Source organism: Ovis canadensis, chromosome 5 (genome assembly GCF_042477335.2).
Source record: "Ovis canadensis isolate MfBH-ARS-UI-01 breed Bighorn chromosome 5, ARS-UI_OviCan_v2, whole genome shotgun sequence".
NCBI classification, from domain to species: domain Eukaryota; kingdom Metazoa; phylum Chordata; class Mammalia; order Artiodactyla; family Bovidae; genus Ovis; species Ovis canadensis.
The window spans coordinates 122,879,602-122,899,865 of NC_091249.1; the positions used below are offsets into that span (position 1 = coordinate 122,879,602).

At 44.9% G+C, this 20,264-nt stretch overlaps 1 long non-coding RNA gene across 1 annotated transcript; it reads right to left on the reverse strand.

The window, feature by feature from the left end:
• Positions 1–440: 440 nt before the first annotated feature.
• LOC138441559 (uncharacterized) lies at positions 441–4,813 on the reverse strand. The gene is made up of 2 exons (XR_011257417.1): positions 4,753–4,813; positions 441–602 (listed from the first exon to the last, which is right to left on the reverse strand). It is a non-coding gene; the product is annotated as an uncharacterized lncRNA (long non-coding RNA).
• Between the last annotated feature and the right edge of the window lie 15,451 nt (positions 4,814–20,264).

Here is a 20,264-nt window from a genome sequence, read left to right on the forward strand (position 1 = left end):
CAATTTAATAAACACATGATTTTTCCTACTGACTAAAAGGCCAAGTAAATAATAAGTTAAAGTCTTGCATATACTTGAGTCTGCTTAGGTACCCCATTCAACCTTGTTTCCCTGTTCCTAAACTCTCTAGGCTCAATTAGCATAGGCCCTTTACTATGTATTCATATATATTTAGAAGTCGTGTCTCACTGATATTCTTTTTCAGGTATATTTAGTTCTTCTAGCTCATCTTCAGAGAAAGATAGATAGATAGTCTTCAGATTAAATCAAAATTTACTCTGATTAAGCAAATTAGATATTTGCTATCTTGGTTTTGTCTTAAACCCAAAAGAGCCAAAAGCAAAATAACCCGTGACAAGGACTCCTGCATTTCAGAATGAAGGATGTTTTCTGAGTATTTTATATTTTTAATAAGACCTATTTTTCTTACTGGAGAGTGCTCATAAAAAGAAATGCTAGCTTTATTGTTGGGCTTCTCATGTTGATACCTCCTGTTTCTTTCTCTCCATGTGTTCATCACACTGAGTAGCTGCAGAAGATCCTTTTTCTTGTGTCTGTAGTCACGGTGCTTCTCACATTTTGCCAGGAAACTGTGGTATTTTCTGTAAATTTCATATAAGCATCCCTTAGATTGAGGATATTTCTCTTTAGTTTATGCTTGCTGATTTTCTGAGTCACTAAAGAGCATTAAATAGAGTCAAATATATATTTTCCTTAGACTGCTAATAGTGATGTGTATACTTATTTTCTGTAACTTATTTTCTGAAATAGTATTTAAGCAAAGAAACCCTGAGATCAGACTGCTTCACATAGAGTGGGGAAGAAAGGGTTAAGTATTAATTCAGAAATATTAATTCAGATATTAATGAAAGAAAAAAGTTTCTCATCAACAGAAGGATGAAACCAATGTAAGAGTATCTGAATATTGTGTAATATCATATTGGCTGTAGACTCAGTGGTCAGTAGAGTGACACCCCATTTCCTAAATTTCTTAATGTCCTCTTTACTGTGTGTGTGTGTCCAGAGAAGCAGATTTTCTAATTTTTCCAAATGCCAACACAGAGATAACTTCTACTTGATTATGGTATTCTTTAAATTCTGCTGTTTTCTAATTGGAGGATAATTGCTTTACAATGTTGTGTTGTTTTTTGCTGTACAACAACACAAATCAGCCATAATTTTATGTATATTCCCTCCCTCTTGAGCTTCCCTCCCCGCTCCCATCTGCTGGGTTTAGAATGCTAATACAGTTGATCCTTGAACAGCATAGGTTTGAACTGCATGGCTCCACTTACACGTGGATTTTTAAAATAGTAAATATTATGGTACTACATGATCTGAGGTTGGTTGAATCCCAGGGTGTGAAACCTTGGATTCAGAGGAACTGCCCGCGAATATACATAGGAGGGCCAGCTCTAAGCTACACATGGATTTTCTACTGTGCGAAAAGATGGCACCCTTAACCCCCACATTGTTCAAGAGTTAGCTATATTTACTTTAAGGTTATAGTGGTCATGCTCATGAGAAGAAAATGGGTTATATTTCTCTCTTTATACACTTTTAGTTCTTTTTTTCATAGTAGAGTTTGGCCTTTGTCAAAGAATTACATACCAAACTTCTTTTTAAAATCTATGTTCTGGGACAGTTTATATATAATGTGGAAAATATCCGCTATTTGAAGTTCTATAGAATCTGTCTGTGAAATTACCTGGACCTAAAGTCTTTTAAAGAGAAGATTTTAATTGCCTTGACCATTTCTTTGCTAATAAAACTTCTATTCCTATGTGTATACTTCTTGAACTATTAATGGTAATATGTACTTTTCTATGAAGTGATACACTTCACATAGTTTCTAAATATAAGAATATAATATTTTATTATAATTCTTATCTGGTTTAATGTAATCCTATATTCCTTTCCCGTCTATAATTTTGTTTACCTGTGTCTGTTTTTTTTTAATAATTGCCAGAAGTTCAGTTTAATGGGATTTTCTAAGAAGAAACTTTTGATTTTACTTATTGTGCTTGAAGTTCATTTAGATAATCAATTTCTGCTTTTGTGTTTATTAATTCAAGTCGGTTTTGTCCTATTTTGTCAATATGTTCTGGCCCCTTCAGTTTATGTGTGTGGCAGGATGAGTAACCGGATATTTGCTGTCTCGGTCTTGTCTGAGACCCAAAGGCCAACATCATAGGCTACAAGGGCCCTTACATCTCAGAACAGCGCTCTAGCTCGTCTGTGTGCAGGGACAGAGGGGGAGCGGAGAAGCCATCTGACCCTTGGTCCCAGCGCAGCTTGAGGGCGTGGAAGCATCGAGGTGGGGGACCCGGGGCGCGCAGGGCCCTGAGGAGCCGGTGCTGCGGGGGGCGGCTTCCCCCTGCGCTGTCCCCGCGCTGTCCCCCGCGCTGTCCCCCCGCGCTGTCCCCCCGCGCTGTCCCCGCCCTGTTCCCCCGCGCTGGCCCCGCGCTGTCCCCCCGCGCTGTCCCCCCGCGCTGTCCCCCGCGCTGTCCCCCGCGCTGTCCCCCGCGCTGTCCCCGCACGCTGTCCCCGTGCTGTCCCCCGCGCTGTCCCCCCGCGCTGTCCCCCGCGCTGTCCCCCCGCGCTGTCCCCCCGCGCTGTCCCCCGCGCTGTCCCCCCGCGCTGTCCCCCCGCGCTGTCCCCCGCGCTGTCCCCCGCGCTGTCCCCCCGCGCTGTCCCCGCACGCTGTCCCCCCGCGCTGTCCCCCGCGCTGTCCCCCGCGCTGTCCCCGCACGCTGTCCCCTCGCGCTGTCCCCCGCGCTGTCCCCCGCGCTGTCCCCCTGCGCTGTCCCCGCGCTGTCCCCGCGCTGTCCCCGCCCTGTCCCCCCGCGCTGTCCCCGCACGCTGTCCCCGCACGCTGTCCCCGCGCTGTCCCCGCGCTGTCCCCCGCGCTGTCCCCCGCGCTGTCCCCCCCGCGCTGTCCCCCCGCGCTGTCCCCCGCGCTGTCCCCCCGCGCTGTCCCCCCGCGCTGTCCCCGCGCGCTGTCCCCCGCGCTGTCCCCGCCCTGTCCCCCCGCGCTGTCCCCCCGCGCTGTCCCCCGCGCTGTCCCCGCACGCTGTCCCCGCGCTGTCCCCCGCGCTGTCCCCCCGCGCTGTCCCCCCGCGCTGTCCCCGCACGCTGTCCCCGCGCTGTCCCCCGCGCTGTCCCCCCGCGCTGTCCCCCGCGCTGTCCCCGCGCTGTCCCCGCGCTGTCCCCCCGCGCTGTCCCCGCGCTGTCCCCGCGCTGTCCCCCCGCGCTGTCCCCGCACGCTGTCCCCCCGCGCTGTCCCCCGCGCTGTCCCCCGCGCTGTCCCCGCGCTGTCCCCGCCCTGTCCCCCCGCGCTGTCCCCCCGCGCTGTCCCCGCGCTGTCCCCCCGCGCTGTCCCCGCACGCTGTCCCCCCGCGCTGTCCCCCGCGCTGTCCCCCGCGCTGTCCCCGCGCTGTCCCCCCGCGCTGTCCCCCCGCGCTGTCCCCCGCGCTGTCCCCCGCGCTGTCCCCGCGCTGTCCCCCCGCGCTGTCCCCCCGCGCTGTCCCCCGCGCTGTCCCCCCGCGCTGTCCCCCGCGCTGTCCCCCCGCGCTGTCCCCCCGCGCTGTCCCCCGCGCTGTCCCCCCGCGCTGTCCCCCCGCGCTGTCCCCGCGCTGGCCCCGCGCTGTCCCCCCGCGCTGTCCCCGCACGCTGTCCCCGCACGCTGTCCCCGCGCTGTCCCCGCCCTGTCCCCCCGCGCTGTCCCCGCCCTGTCCCCCCGCGCTGTCCCCGCGCTGTCCCCGCCCTGTCCCCCCGCGCTGTCCCCGCACTCTGTCCCCGCACGCTGTCCCCGCGCTGTCCCCCGCGCTGTCCCCCGCGCTGTCCCCCGCGCTGTCCCCGCACGCTGTCCCCGCGCTGTCCCCCGCGCTGTCCCCCCGCGCTGTCCCCCACGCTGTCCCCCGCGCTGTCCCCCCGCGCTGTCCCCCGCGCTGTCCCCGCACGCTGTCCCCGCGCTGTCCCCCGCGCTGTCCCCCGCGCTGTCCCCGCGCTGTCCCCCCGCGCTGTCCCCCGCGCTGTCCCCGCACGCTGTCCCCGCGCTGTCCCCCGCGCTGTCCCCCGCGCTGTCCCCCCGCGCTGTCCCCCCGCGCTGTCCCCGCACGCTGTCCCCGCGCTGTCCCCCCGCGCTGTCCCCCGCGCTGTCCCCGCGCTGTCCCCCCGCGCTGTCCCCCCGCGCTGTCCCCCCGCGCTGTCCCCGCCCTGTCCCCCCGCGCTGTCCCCGCACGCTGTCCCCGCGCTGTCCCCCGCGCTGTCCCCCCGCAGGGCGCGCGGAGGCTTCCGCCGACCCCGGGGCTCGCTGGGCTGACTTAGAGGGCCGCCCCCTCCTGGCTCCACACCCCCCCTTCCCCTTGGCCTCAGTGTCTGAGGGGCCCGGGCGGAGCGCGCTGCCAGAGCTGAGCTGACGAGGCGCGGAGGCCGCCTCCCCGGCAGCCTGTGCGGCGGCCCAGACGCGGTCATGGAGGGGCCCAGGCCTGAACAGACCGAGCGGAGCCCTCGGAGGCGGGCAGCGTCCGCCTGCCGAGGCCGGAGGCCGCCTCCCCGGCAGGCAGCGCACGGAGGCCTGTGCCCCGGGCCAGGCGCCGCCATGGAGGGGCCCAGGCCCGAGCAGACGAGAGGAGCCCTAGAGACGGACCCGCGGGCGGAGTCTTAGAGGCCAGGCGAGACGGAGCTCTGCTCACACCCGGAGAGCCACAGCTTGATGTTTCTAGGAGTAGAAACCTACTGAATACTTACGAAGTCAGCCGTGAAGAGTGGGCAAACCCAGAGAGCGTGTCACTGCGTCCCAGCCGCCCTCACCCTCGTGTTGTTAGACGCGTCTCACCCGCCTCTGGCCGCCCCGCCCCGGCCTGCAGGGCCCTGAGGTGGCAGCTGCATGTGCGGGCCTGAATGCCAAGGGGCCCCCAGAGCAGACGGAGCCCCGCCTGCTGCCCACTGCCACCAGCAGGCGCCCGACTGAGGCGGACTGAGTAGCGAAAGGGGAGTGAAGCATCGCATCAAATGCCAGTGTGGACGGTTCCACTAAAGTGGGCCTCTCAGTTAATAAGCGTGCTGTAGCCATGCGCTCCGGGAAACAGGCTCACTCAGGACCGTGCAGATAGTGGGGAGCAGTGTATTACACCGCGGGCCCAAGGCAGAGTCTCCTCTTAGCCAAGGACCCCAACCAGCATTTGTGAAAATCCTTTATACCCCATGTGTACTTGTCTGAACCCACCATCCCAAATTCCTTGAGACTTACATAAATAAAGGAAGAGTAAATACAATCACAGTAACCCCATCATTCACGTGTTGCGTTCAAACAGTTAATAGTCAATAAATCTGAGGTTACATTCCGATAGATACAGAAAATATTCATGACCTGTCCAGAGGCACGGGTGATCAGTGTATGTTTTCTCTGAGGCGATGAGTAACCTGGATATGATCGTCAAGATTCCCCCGTCCAGAGAGGGTCTTATCCTTCCGTCCTAGTTTCCACAGGCAGTAAGCACAGAGTCCAGGGTCCACTGGAGAGGTGCTCGAGCATGATCAGCATGAACAGGCCTGAGATGGAGTCCAGGCCCTATGAATTCCTTCTTCAAGCTCATAACCATTACTAGAAGTGACTGGAGGATTTTTAAAATTCCCATTTAAGAGCAGTCGGAAAAGCTATGACCGTTTCTCAGTATTTTATCCAAGGAGAAGGAAAGAATGAGACTGTAGATAGGATTTTAAAAGATAGTGAAAAGAATTTGAAAATGAATTTTCTTTATGTTTGCACCCTATCAATTTTTGCTAGTTCAGCATTCCAGTTACTTATTAACTTAATAATAAGTTTATTTATTTTCAAACTTTGTTTACTGACATTTAAAACGATGAGTATTTCTCTGAGGATTATGTTGACCATATTCCACAGATTATTGTAATTAGTGCTTCATTTTCATTCCTTATAAAGGATATAAATTATAATTTATAATTTGAATTTTATCTGAGGGGTGATTAAACAATTTCCACATGTGTGACTTCTTTTGCTATTTTTTGTGTTAATCTCTAATCTGACTGCAATTTGATAAGAAAATTTGTCCTCTGTGATTTCTTTTATGAATACTGGAGATCTTTCTTTGTGACTTAACACACAAATTTTTGTTTAAGGGCTTCAATCCAGCATCAAGAAAGCAGTTTCCATGCCCATAAAGTCTCCCTTATTCAATTTTTTGTTCAGATTCTCTTGATTCAGTAACCTCAGGATCCAAATTCATGGCAGTGCATGTTGGTTAGGTCCTGTAGCCCCTCAGAGTTTAGCTCCCTTCCTTGCATAGCACGCCCAGCACTTCCCTGTTGTGTTTCATGATGTTGTGACTTGATCCTACTTATTGGGTCAAGAGGAATGGTTGGGGGATAGACGCTGAATGAGACGCATATTGTCTTGCAAAGGTGAAGCCTCACTATCATCTCCATCAGTGGAGGTGTAACAGCCTTTAATAGGAGGGGTGGGCCACCCAACATGGTCAGGGCAATCTGGGGTTACAAGCTTCTCCAGTGCATCAGCCGAGATGGTTCCACCGCAAGACTTGCAGTCCCATTCCTTCCGCCAAAGGCTCCACCTCGGTATGCCAGGCTTTCCAGGATTGAGAATTCACTTTTTTATGCAACTAGATAACTTTATACTCAAGTCCTGATTGACAGTTCTTTCTGCTATCCTGCGGCAGAGGCATGAGTCTCTACAGCAGCTATCAAGGAGGCCCACTCGCTGTCTCACTTTGCTTTAAACTGGAGACTAATCATCATTGGACTTTTCTTTTCCCAGTGGCTAGCTGCACTCAAAAAAAATCCATCTTATATCATTGCTATGATTATTTCTCCCAAACCTTTCAAAGATTTGAGACATCGCGCCCGTCAAGGCTTTCGCTCCTACCGTGACCCGCCTCAGTTCGTCACTGGTGAATCTTTAACAGCTGTAGTCTGTGACGGCTGGTTCCCTAAGATGATCCCGATTCTACAGCATGTAAGTGTCGTAGAGCTTATTTTCTCTCCCCTTGGATCTGGCCAGAGCTGTGATTTCTTTGATCAATAAAATAGGATATGTGTTATACTCTTGACCTGGATTTTAGTTAACTGGAAGTTTTCACATCCGCTCTTTTGGAACACTTGTTCTTGGAATGTTCCCTCTTAGAACCTATTTGCCGTTCTGTGAAAATCCCACTTGTAGGCATCCTGGTCGCAGTCCCAGGTGACCTTGCAGTTGAAGCCAGCATCAGCCCATTGGAATGAGCCCGAGTGACTTCCTAGTTGATTGCAAATTCAGTTGACCTCTTCGAAGCTGAAGAACTGCCCAGTTGAGCACACAGTCATGAGAAATAATGAAATAGTTATTTTAAGCCACTAAACTTTTGGGTTACTTGTTATGAAATAGTTTATAATTATGATATGGTGTCATGGTGTGCCAGGAGCTGCTGCAAAGAAAGCAGAAATAATCACTGCCATTAGTGAGATCTTCATTGTTAGCCAGCTGGTGAGTGATTTGTTTCCAAAATTCTATTCTTAAAGTCTGCTTCGTTGGACGACTTGTCTCCAGCTGTCTAAAATCAGGTCCCCTTAGAAACATTTAATGAAATAGAAATGACAAGCGACGTGCATGCAGTTTATTTGATGGTAATCAGAATAATGCCTGCAAGGGAATAAGAAGGGAAGGACTGGGCAGACGGAGGGGCTGAACTGTGATGCATTTGTCCCACGGCGACTCTGAAGGTGGGATGGGCCTTCAGCGTGTCCCTGGACTGAGGCAGGAAGTCTAAGCTGAGTAATTGGGTGTAAGCCGCCCCCAGGGAGGGGGCTAACTTGAGTGAGGCGTCCTTGGAGTGTATACTGTGACATCCACTATAGTGTCACTTAAAATATTTTATAATAGTGTTTTGTTAAGCCCTCTACCTTTTGTCTATGAAACTTGCTTTGTCCTATTCCCTCTGTTCATTATGTTGTTTAAAGGCTCTAAACATTTCTTAGTCTCTTCTCATTGTTATCCTTACATTTTTGAATATGAGTCTAATCTTAGAACTTTTCTATCAGTATCTATATTTAATCATAATATCTATACTTTGCCTGGAAGGGATGGGATTTGTAAGCTACTTCTGAGTGTTTTCTGATCCTCGCCTCTCTCCTCTGCTGCCTCTGTAGAATAATACGTTACACTAATCTATATTATTATATTTTATACTAATAAGTTTTAAACTAGAAAAAAAGCTATAGTTTTTTCCTCAGCACTATTGTATTCTGTATCACTCACTTTCTTGCACATATTAAAGGTTTTATTGCAGTTATCCTATAGTGATTATTTCTGAGAGAATCGAAAGGGTGATACATTTTCCTAGTCCCTTAATATTTGAAAATGTCTGTTATTTTGATTCATTTGAAATGCTAGTTGCTTGGGCATAACATATAGGTTCAAAATCAGTTTTTTCCTTTGAACTTTGAAGTGATTGCTTCATTGTCTTCCAGCATCCAGTGCTGCTGATGAGAAGTGTGATGAAATTCTGACCGCTGTTTCTTTGTAGGTAACCTGGTTTGAAACTTCAGTGTTCTTAAATGACAACAAGATATATCTTGATGTAGCCCATTTGCCTTTACTTTTTTCTTCCCGAATTCCAAATAAATGAAATCATACAATACATACTCTTTTTGAGTCTGAATTCTTTTATGTGGCTTAATTTTTTTTTTGAGGCTCATCCATGTTTCTGTGTATATTAGTTTTATTCCTTATAGGTTAGGTAAACTTTACCTATATGCAGGTACTAAAGTACTACCTATATGCAGATCAGACAGTTAGAACTGGACATGGAACAACAGACTGGTTCCAAACAGGAAAAGGAGTACGTCAAGGCTGTATATTGTCACCCTGATTATTTAACTTATATGCAGAGTACATCATGAGAAGTCCTGGGCTAGAAGAAGCACAAACTGGAATCAAGATTGCCGGGAGAAATATCAATAGCCTCAGATATGCAGATGACACCACCCTTATGGCAGAAAGTGAAGAGAAACTAAAAAGCCTCGTGATGAAAGTGAAAGAGGAGAGCGAAAAAGTTGGCTTAAAGCTATTCAGAAAACTAAGATCATGGCATCTGGTCCCATCACTTCATGGGAAATAGATGAGGAAACAGTGGAAACAGTGTCAGACTTCATTTTTGGGGGCTCCAAAATCACCTGCAGATGGTGACTGCAGCCATGAAATTAAAAGACACTTACTCCTTGGAAGAAAAGTTATGACCAACCTAGACAGCATATTCAAAAGCAGAGACATTACTTTGCCAACAAAGGTCTGTCTAGTCAAGGCTATGGTTTTTCCAGTGGTCATGTGTGGATGTAAGAGTTCGACTGTGAAGAAGGCTGAGCGCTGAAGAACTGATGCTTTTGAACTGTGGTGTTGGAGAAGACTCTTGAGAGTCCCTTGGACTGCAAGGAGATCCAACCAATCCATTCTAGAGGAGATCAGCCCTGGGTGTTCTTTGGAAGGACTGATGCTAAAGCTGAAATTCCAGTACTTTGGCCACCTCATGAGAAGAGTTGACTCATTGGAAAAGACTCTGTTGCTGGGAGGGATTGGGGGCAGGAGGAGAAGGGGACGACCGAGGATGAGATGGCTGGATGGCATCACTGACTCGATGGACATGAGTCTGAGTGAACTCCGGGAGTTGGTGATGGACAGGGAGGCCTGGTGTGCTGCGATTCATGGGGTCACAAACAGTCAGACATGACTGAGCGACTGAACTGAACTGAACTGAAGTTTAATTTGTTTTTTCTTTTCTAGTTGTTTGTTGCCATTATATAAGAATACAATTTTTGAATTGAATTTGGCACATTGTATTTAGTGACTGTAAACTCATTAATTCTAAGGATTCATTTATAGGTTCTTTTGGATTTTCAGCACAAGCATTTCATCTGTAAGTAATGACAGATTCTTTTGAATACTCTTTTAGTATTTTTTAAATCTTGCCTTATTACATGGGTTAAGACATCCTGTACAATGCTGAGTAAAAGTAGTGGTGCTTGCTTTCATCATTTCTAATCTCAGAATAAAATTTCTCAGCAGATTACCATTAAGTATGATTTTTGCTACAGATTCTATCCTAGTTTTAAAATACCATTCTGCTTTTTATGATTAATGAGCTTCTATATTTTCTCTGCATCTATTGAGATGGCTGTATGATTTTTCCGTATCTCATTCTCTTTTGAGGCCAGGATAAACTGGTTTATAACAAAGACATCATAGGGAAAAAATTTTAAGGCCAATGTTGCTCATTAGCTATTTTTATTTTTAATTAAGCAACACATAAAGATTATACTATATCAAGGTCCATTTGGATGTATTCTAAAATACACCTCCTTTTCACCCATATTAGCAAATAGAAGAAAAGTCTCCAGAATATACGAACAGTTCATGCAGCTCAATATGAAAAAACAACCTAATAAAAAAATGGGTGGTGAATCTAAATAGACATTTCTCCAAAGAAGACATGTAAATGACCAAAAAGCATATAAAAAGATGTTCAGTGTCACTAATTATTAGAGAAATGCAAATCAAAACTACAGTGAGGTATCACCTCACACCAGTCAGAATGGCCATCATCAAAAATCTACAGACAGTAAATGCTGGAGAGAGTGTGTGGAAAAGGGAATCCTTCTCCACTGTTGGTGGGAATGTAAATTGATACAGCCACATGGAGAACACCATGAAGCCCTGTAAATAGGCTCATCGATACCATTTTTCTAGATTCTATATATATGCATTAATAAACAGTATTTGTTTTGCTTTTTCTGACTGACTTCACTCTGTAAGAGGCTCTAGGTTCATCCAACTCTGTTCAAATGACTCAAACGCATTCCCTATAATGGCTGAGTAACATTTTATTGTATGCATGCACCCTGACTTCTCTGTCCATTCATCTGCTGATGAACCTAGGTTGCTTCTATGTCCCGGCTATTGTAAGTGGTGCTGGGTGAACGCTGGGGTACGTGTGGCTTTTTGAATTTTGGTTTTCTCAGGGTTTATGCCCATTGTGAAGTGAAAGTTTCTTAGTCATGTCCAATTCTTTGTGACCCCATGGACTATGCAGTCCATGGAGTTCTCCAGGCTAGAATACTGGAGTGGGTAAGCTGTTCCCTTCTCCAGGGGATCTTCCCTGCCCAGGAACTGAACCCAGGTCTCCCACATTGCAGGCAGATTCTTTACTGTCTGAGCCACCAGAGAAGCCCTTACATACACATATTGCACGGATTATTCCACATTTTTTATTTTTGGCCACACTGCACAGCACATGGCAACTTAGTTCCCCAGCCAGGGATTGAACCCATGCCCCTGCCTTGGAAGTGCAGAGTCTGAACTACTGGACCACCTGAGTAATATGCCCGTTACCCAGTCATAAAAAAGAACAAGTTAATGCCATTCGGAGCAATATGGATGGACCTAGAGGTTGTCATATTGAGTGAAGTAAATCAGAGAAGGACAGTATCATATGCTATCACTTACATATGTGATCTGAAAAACATGGCACAAAGGAGCTTGTCTACAAAGCGGAAATAAGATGTAGAAAGCAATCTGTTTACCAGGGGGAAAAGGGAGATTCATAAATTGAAAGATAAGGTTTGACATATGCCCAGTGCTGCATGTGAAATACGTAGCTGCTAACGAGGACTTACTCTATAGCGCAGGGGCTGTGCTTAGTCCTCTGTAACGACCTATATGGGACAATAATCTAGAACAGAGTTGACGTGTATATGTGTAACTGACTGACTTTGTTATACAGCAGAACATAGCACAACATTGTACTGGGTTGGCCAAAAAGTTTGTTCAGGTTTTTCAGAACATCTTGCAAAACACCCAGACAAACTTTTTGATTAACCCAATAAATCAACTATATTTCAATAAAATTTTCTTAAAAATGAACTTTAGTCTTAGGTAGACCCTGTGTTCCTGGGTCTTGAGGATGTGACTTTTTTGAAGCTCTTACCTTTCCACCCTTTGTAGTTCTATTTAGAGGACATACTCCTGCCTCTCTCTTTAGAGTGAAAGAATTTTTCTTGTTCCCCTTCCCCATCTGCTGTGGATTTATGCCCATAGGCACTGTTTGTTGTGGACAGGGCGGCTGTTCTCCTTCTCCAGGTCTGTAAATCAGGCATGCTTCTTCAGGACTTTCAACCATCTTTTGTTGTGTGCGGAGTAGAGTTTGTGGAGAAAAAGCCTGCAAGAAGGTATGAATCCTCCCCACATATGTGGCTCCCAGGCTCAAATTCTTTTGTTAGCCAACACTCAGTTCAGCTCAGGTCAGCTCAGTTCAGTCGCTCAGTCGTGTCCAACTCTTTGCAACCCCATGAATCGCAGCACACCAGGCCTCCCTGTCCATCACCAACTCCCGGAGTTCACTCAGACTCACGTCCATCGAGTCAGTGATGCCATCCAGCCATCTCATCCTCGGTCGTCCCCTTCTCCTCCTGCCCCCAATCCCTCCCGGCATCAGTCTTTTCCAATGAGTCAACTCTTCTCATGAGGTGGCCAAAGTACTGGAATTTCAGCTTTAGCATCAGTCCTTCCAAAGAAATCCCAGGACTGATCTCCTTCAGAATGGACTGGTTGGATCTCCTTGCAGTCCAAGGGACTCTCAAGAGTCTTCTCCAACACCACAGCTCAAAAGCATCAATTCTTCGGCACTCAGCCTTCTTCACAGTCCAACTCTCACATCCATACATGACCACAGGAAAAACCATAGCCTTGACTAGATGGACCTTAGTCGGCAAAGTAATGTCTCTGCTTTTGAATATGCTGTCTAGGTTGGTCATAACTTTTCTCCCAAGGAGTAAGAGTCTTTTAATTTCATGGCTGCAGTCACCATCTGCAGTGATTTTGGAGCCCAGAAAAATAAAGTCTGACACTGTTTCCACTGTTTCCCCATCTATTTGCCATGAAGTGATGGGACCAGATGCCATGATCATGGTTTTCTGAATGTTGAGCTTTAAGCCAACTTTTTCACTCTCCTCTTTCACTTTCATCAAGAGGCTTTTTAGTTTTTCTTCACTTTCTGCCATAACGGTGGTGTCATCTGCATATCTGAGGTTATTGATATTTCTCCCAGCAATCTTGATTCCAGCTTGTGTTTCTTCCAGTCCAGCGTTTCTCATGATGTACTCTGCCTATAAGTTAAATAATCAGGGTGACGATATACTGCCTTGACGTACTCCTTTTCCTGTTTGGAACCAGTCTGTTGTTCCATGTTCAGTTCTAACTGTTGCTTCCTGGCATGCATACAGATTTCTCAAGAGGCAGGTCAGGTGGTCTGGTATTCCCATCTCGTTCAGAATTTTCCACAGTTTATTGTGATCCACACACTCAAAGGCTTTGGCATAGTCAATAAAGCAGAAATAGATGTTTTTCTGGAACTCTCTTGCTTTTTCCATGATCCAGCAGATGTTGGCAATTTGATCTCTGGTTTCTCTGCCTTTTCTAAAACCAGCTTGAACATCAGGGAGTTCACAGTTCATGTATTCCTGAAGCCTGGCTTGGAGAATTTTGAGCATTACTTTACTAGCTTGTGAAATGAGTGCAATTGTGCAGTAGTTTGAGCATTCTTTTGCATTGCCTTTCTTTGGAATTGGAATGAAAACTGACCTTTTCCAGTCCTGTGGCCACTGCTGAGTTTTCCCAATTTGCTGGCATATTGAGTACAGCACTTTCACAGCATCATCTTTCAGGATTTGAAACAGCTCAACTGGAATTCCATCACCTCCACTAGCTTTGTTCGTAGTGATGCTTTCTAAGGCCCACTTGACTTCACATTCTAAGATGTCTGGCTCTAGATTAGTGATCACATCATCATGATTATCTGGGTCGTGAAGATCTATTTTGTACAGTTCTTCCATGCATTCTTGCCACCTCTTCTTAATATCTTCTGTTTCTGTTAGGTCCAGACCATTTCTGTCCTTTATTGAGCCCATCTTTGCATGAAATGTTCCCTTGGTATCTCTAATTTTCTTGAAGAGACCTCTAGTCTTTCTCATTCTGTTCTTTTCTTCCATTTCTTTGCATTGATCACTGAAGAAAGCTTTCTTATCTCTTCTTGCTATTCTTGCTATTCTAGCCCACACTCACTAACCCCCAATTTGCTAGTCTTCACATCTAATTCTTACTGGTGTGTGGCTAAGTTTGCTGCAGGTAAGCAACTGCCATCTTTCCTTGTAGACGCTTGTCTCATAGATTTTAGCCTACTTAGTTGTCTGTCCTCTGAAGGGTTCAAAAAAAGTCTTGACCTTGCATTTTGGCTTTTCACTGATGTATTGTAAGGGTTTGAGCAATGTTTTTTGTAGTGCTCTATATCCTGAGCAAAAACCATAAGTCTTTTAATTTTTAGCTTTTTTTTTAATGATTTTTAAGAATTCTTCATATATTCTATTACATATTCTTTTTAAAGATATTTTGTTTTAATTGATTGATGATGGGCTTACAATATTGGTTTGGTTTCTGTCACACACCACCATGAATTAACCGTAGGTGTACATATGTCTCCTCCCTCTTGACTCCTTTCCCTGCCTCCCGCCCATTCCCACCCCTCTAGGTTATTACAGAGCCCTAGTTTGAGGTCCCTGAGTCACTAGTTACATATGGTTTGTCAGATGTTTCTACTGAAAGTATTTATTCCCAGTTTGTGGCTTGTGTTTTCACTTTCTTAACAGTGTTTCTTGCTGTGCTACTGCTAAGTCACTTCAGTCGTGTCCGACTCTGTGCGACCACATAGATGGCAGCCCACCAGGCTCCCCCATCCCTGGGATTCTCCAGGCAAGAACACTGGAGTGGGTTGCCATTTCCTTCTCCAATGCATGAAAGTGAAAAGTGAAAGTAAAGTCGCTTAGTCGTGTCAGACCCTCAGCGACCCCAAGGACTGCAGCCTTCCAGGCTCCTCCGTCCATGAGATTTTCCAGGCAGGAGTACTGGAGTGGGGTGCCATTGCCTTTTCTGTTCTTGTACTTAAGTGCTAAAATTTTATGAGTTCCAATTTTTAATATTTTCTTATGTTTAGAGCTCATTTGTCCCAAGATATTTTTATCTTGTAAGTTGCTGAAGATAGTGTTTTCTTTTAAAAGTGCTACTGTAGTTTTAGTTTTAAGGTTTATGATCCACCTTAAATTAATTTTTGTTTGTGGTACAAGGAAAACATTGAGGTCATTTTCCCTATGTATTTATCCAGTTGTTCTAGTATGATTTGTTGAAAAAACTTTTCTTTGCCCATTAAATTGCCTTGACATTTTTTCCAAAGATTAATTGACCACATATATATGATTTTACTTCTAAATTTTATTCTTTTATTCCTTCATTCCTTACACCAGTTCCAATTTGTTCTCATTTCTGTAGCTTTATTGTACGTTTTGAAATCGGATAGAATGAGACCTTCAGTTTTGCTCTTAGCTTGGTTTTATATTCCAGATATTTTGCATTTCTTCACACATTTTAGCCTCTTCACGGATCACTGCCTTGTCATGGTGAATGGGCTTGTGTAACTCAATGAAGCTAAGAGTCATGCCATGTAGGGCCTCTCAAGATGGACAGGTCATAGTAGAGAGTCCTGACGAAACATGGTCCACTGGAGGAGGGAATGGCAAACCACTCCAGTATACTTGCCGTGAGACCCCATGAACAGTATAAAAAGGCAGAAAGATACGATGACACTGAGAAATGAGCCCCCCAGGGAGGAAGGTGTTTAATGTGCTCCCGGGGAAGAGCGGAGGACAGCTACTAATAGCTCTAGAAAGAAGGAAGTGGCTGGGCCAAAACGGAAGTGACGTTCAGTTGAGGCTGTTTCTGGTGATGAAAGTAAAATCCGATGCTGCAAACAACACCATTGCTTAGGAACCAGGCAAGTTAGGTCCATGAATCAAGATAAATTGGACATGTTCAAGCAGGAGATGGCAAGAGTAAACATCAACATTTTAGGAGTCAGTGAACTAAAATGGATGGGAATGGGTGAATTTAATTCAGACAACCATTAGATCTACTACTGTGGGCAAGAATCCCACAGAAGAAATGGAGAAGCCCTCTTAATCAGCAAAAGAGTCCAAAATGCAGTACTTGGGTGCAACTTTAAAAATGACAGAGTGATCTCAGTTTGTTTCTAAGGCAAACTGTCCAACATTACAGTAATCCAAGCCTATGCCCCAAACACCAGTGCTGAAGAAGCTGAAGTTGATCAGTTCTATGAAGACCTAGAAAACCTCCTAGAATTAACACCAAAAGAAGATGTCCTATTCATCATTGGGGATTGGAATGCGAAAGTAGGAAGTCAAGAGATACTTGGAGTAACAAGCAAGTTTGGCCCAGGAGTACAGAATGAAGCAGTGCAAAGGCTAACAGAATTCTGCCAAAAGAACACACAGGGCATAGCAAACACCCTTCTCCAACAACACAAGAGATGACTGTGGGGCCCTAAATGGGAAACCTTGAAAAAAGAAGGGCTAGCTTTGCAGTTTAGGGCTAAGATGGTGCCTGGCGGAAGAGATGAGGGCGTGGCCTAAGTTGCTTTTTAAAACTTTTGATTGGCTCTCTTGATTTCCGTGCACGTGGACTGCAAGTGATCACCATAGACTCTTGTTACAATGAAGCACATGACGACTTGACCTTTAATTGGTGATTGGTGCAACTATGGCATATTACAATTTGACCTTTAATGTGATTGGTCCAACCCTCGAAAAAATCCCCTTGCTTGCCTATATAAACCAAGAGTTTGTGGCAATAAAGCGGAACTGCTTAGACGGAACCCCTGAAGCATCTGATTGTCTCTCGCTCGCTGAGGGGCTGGGTTGGCAGACAGCAGGCTCACCTCTCCTCAGGACCCCTTGGCTTTGCTGAGGGAAGTTCCACTGCCTCTCTCTTTCTGCGGAGCACCCCCTGCAATGACTTTATACATAGGCATCACTAAAGGGTCAACACCGAAATCAGATTGATTATATTCTTTGTAGCCAAAGATGGAGAAGCTGTATACAGTCAGCAAAAACAAGACCAGGAGCTGACTGTGGCTCAGAAAATCAGCTCTTCATAGCAAAATTCAGGCTTAAAATAAAGATGTTCTAAGCTGGATTTAGAAAAGGCAGAGGAACCAGAGGTCCAACTGCCAACATTTGCTGTATCATAGAGAAAGCAAGGGAATTCCAGAAAAACATCTACCTCTGTTTCATTGACTAGGTTAAAGCCTTTGATTGTGCGGATCATAACAAACTATGGAAAACTCTTAAAGAAGTGGGAATACCAGACTGTCTTACCTGTCTCCTGAGAAACCTGTATGTGGGTCAAGAAGCAACAGGTAGAACCCTGTATGGAACAACAAACTAGTTCAGGATTGAGAAAGGAGTAGGGTAAGGCGGTTTATGTCACCCTGTTTATTTAACTTACACGCAGAGCACATCATGTGAAATGCTGGGCTGGATGAGTTACAAGCTGGAATCAAGATTGCCAGCAGAAATATCAACAACCTCAGATATGCGAATGATACCACTCTAATGGCAGAAAGTGAAGAGGAACTAAAGAGCCTCTTGATGAGGGTGAAAGAAGAGAGTTAAAAAGCCAGCTTAAAACTCAAGAAACCAAGATCATGGCATCTGGTCCCATCTCTTCATGGCAAATAGAAAGGGAAACAGTGGAAGCAGTGACAGACGTCCTCTTCTTGGGCTCTAAGATCACTGCAGATGGTGACTGCAGCCATGGGATTAGAAGACGATTGCTTCTTGGCAGGAAAGCGATGACAAACCTAGACAGTGTGTTAAAAAGCAAAACTATCACTCTTCTGCCAAAGGTCTATAGAGTCAAGGCATGTTTTTCCCAGTAGCCATGTACAGATGTGAGAGTTGGACCACAAAGAAGGCTGAGCACTGAAGAATTGATGGTTTCAAACTGTGGTGCTGGAGAAGACTCTTGAGTCCCCTGGACTGCAAGAAGATCCAACCAGTCCATCCTAAAGGAAATCAACCCTGAATATTCACTGGAAGGACTGATGCTGAAGCTCCAATATTTTGGCCACCTGATGCGAAGAACAGATTCACCAGAAAAGATCCTGATGCTGGGAAAGATTGATGGTGGAAAGAGAAGAGGATGAGATGGTTGGGTAGCATCACCTATTCAAGGGACATGAACTTGGGCAAACTCTGAGAGATGGTGAGGGACAGGGAAGCCTAGTGTGCTGCAGTCCATGGGGTTGCTAAGAGTTGGACATGGGCTTGGCAACTGAACAACAACACATTTTAGAATAAATTTTTTGATTTCTACAAATGCAGCCTACTAGCATTAGTCTACATCTCAATTAGGAAAAAATTTGTTAGCAAACATTGTAACTTCCAGTAAGTGACCATAGTATATCTTTCATTTACTTGGGTCTTATTTAATTTCTCTTAGATATATTTGTTAGTTTTCACTGTAAAAAATTTGAATATCTTCTGTTAAATTCATACTTAATATTTTACTGTTTTTTATTGTATTGTAAGTGAAGTATTTTATTGCATTTCCAATTTCTTGCTCATATGTAGAGATACAGTTGATTATTTTGACCTTGTAACCTGTGACCTTGTCAAATTAATTTATTAATTTTTGGAGTCTAGTCTTAGTATTTACTATGGAAAAATCAAGTCATTTATAAATGACAACAGTTTAATGTCTTCCTTCTCAGTATTTATGGACTTTTAATTTTACCTAATTCAAAGAATTGCCAATGCTACTATTACAGTTTTTATTTTGCTTTATTGATATACAGTTCCACACAATAAAATTCATCAATTTAGAAGTATTTATAATTGAAAAGTTTCAACAAATGTATGAAGTCATGTAATAACCATCAAACTCAAGATATAGAACTTTCTGTTACCATTCAAATCCCCTCAAACACATGTTCAGTCACTGTGCAGTTCGGTCACTGCATTCTGTCAATTCATTTTATCTCTTCTTGAGTATTATTGACTATTATCTAGAAGGAATTATATTCATTTTACCTTCACATATATTATAAACCATACAATTCAGTTATAATTTTTGCTTTAAACCATGAACTGTCTTCTAAATAAGAGAAGAATATGAAATGTGGCCATTTTATTTACACATATCTCCCATTTTTGCTCTCCTTTTTTTTTTTTTTGTATGTCTGATTTTCTATCTCGTTTATTTCCCTTCAGCCTAGAAATATTTTATTGGCATAGAATTCTGGATCTATTTTTTTTTTCTCTTTCAGTTGTTAAACATCATCAGAGTTAAATAACTTTTGAAATATAATTCCATTGTTTTTTGTCCTATAGTATTTTTAATGAGGCATCCACCTGTCATATTACTTTCTTTAATGTATAATATATCCTCCCTCTCCCTTCTTTCTCTCTCTCAGAAGGAGATACTTTTAAAACTTAAAAAAAAATCTATTGTTGAAAGTATTTGTCTTAGATGAATCTACATGTGGTTTTATTTCTATTTATTCTGCTTGGGTTTCTGAGATCCTTGAATCTGTAAGTTGATGTTTACCTAATTTGAGGAAATTTCAGCCATTATTTTTTCAAATAAATTTTCTACGTCACTTTTTCTTCTTTCCTCCTGGAACTTCAGTTACACGTAAGATACCTTGATTTGTCCAAAAAATCACTCAGAATGGCTTATCTTTTTTAAAAAATAATTTTCCTTTTTGTTCTCTAGATTGGATAATTTCTGTAGCTATATTTAGTTCTCTGTGGCTATATAACAAATTACTCCACATTTATTGACTTGTAGCAGCAATAACCATTAAGCTCTCACTATTTCTATGAATTCAGAATTCTGAATTATCTGAAGTTCTGAAACTGTGGTTTCAGCTGAGGTCTCTCATGACATTACACTCAGATGTTGGCAGGAGACACAGTCATCTGAGAGCTTGACTGGGGCTGAGGAAGCTACTTCAGTTGCAGCCTCGTGGCTGGCAAGAGAGTGCTCCTCCCCATCACATCTCCGTGGGTGTGACATGCTTCTCGAGTGTTCTTATGTCGTGACTTCCATCACATAAGCACCCCAGGAGATCAAGGCAGAGTCTGCCATGCTTTTATGACCTTAGAAACCACATACCTTCACTTCCGCCATATTCTGTTCATTATGAAATAGACATATTCTAGAAGTCAACCCTAATTTAGTGTGGTGGGTAAGCTCAGAAAGGCATGAATTCTAGGAAAAGAAAACCGGGGTGGTCTTGGAGGTTGGATGCCGCATTCTGTTTCCAGGGCCACTCGCCCTGTTTCCCCCA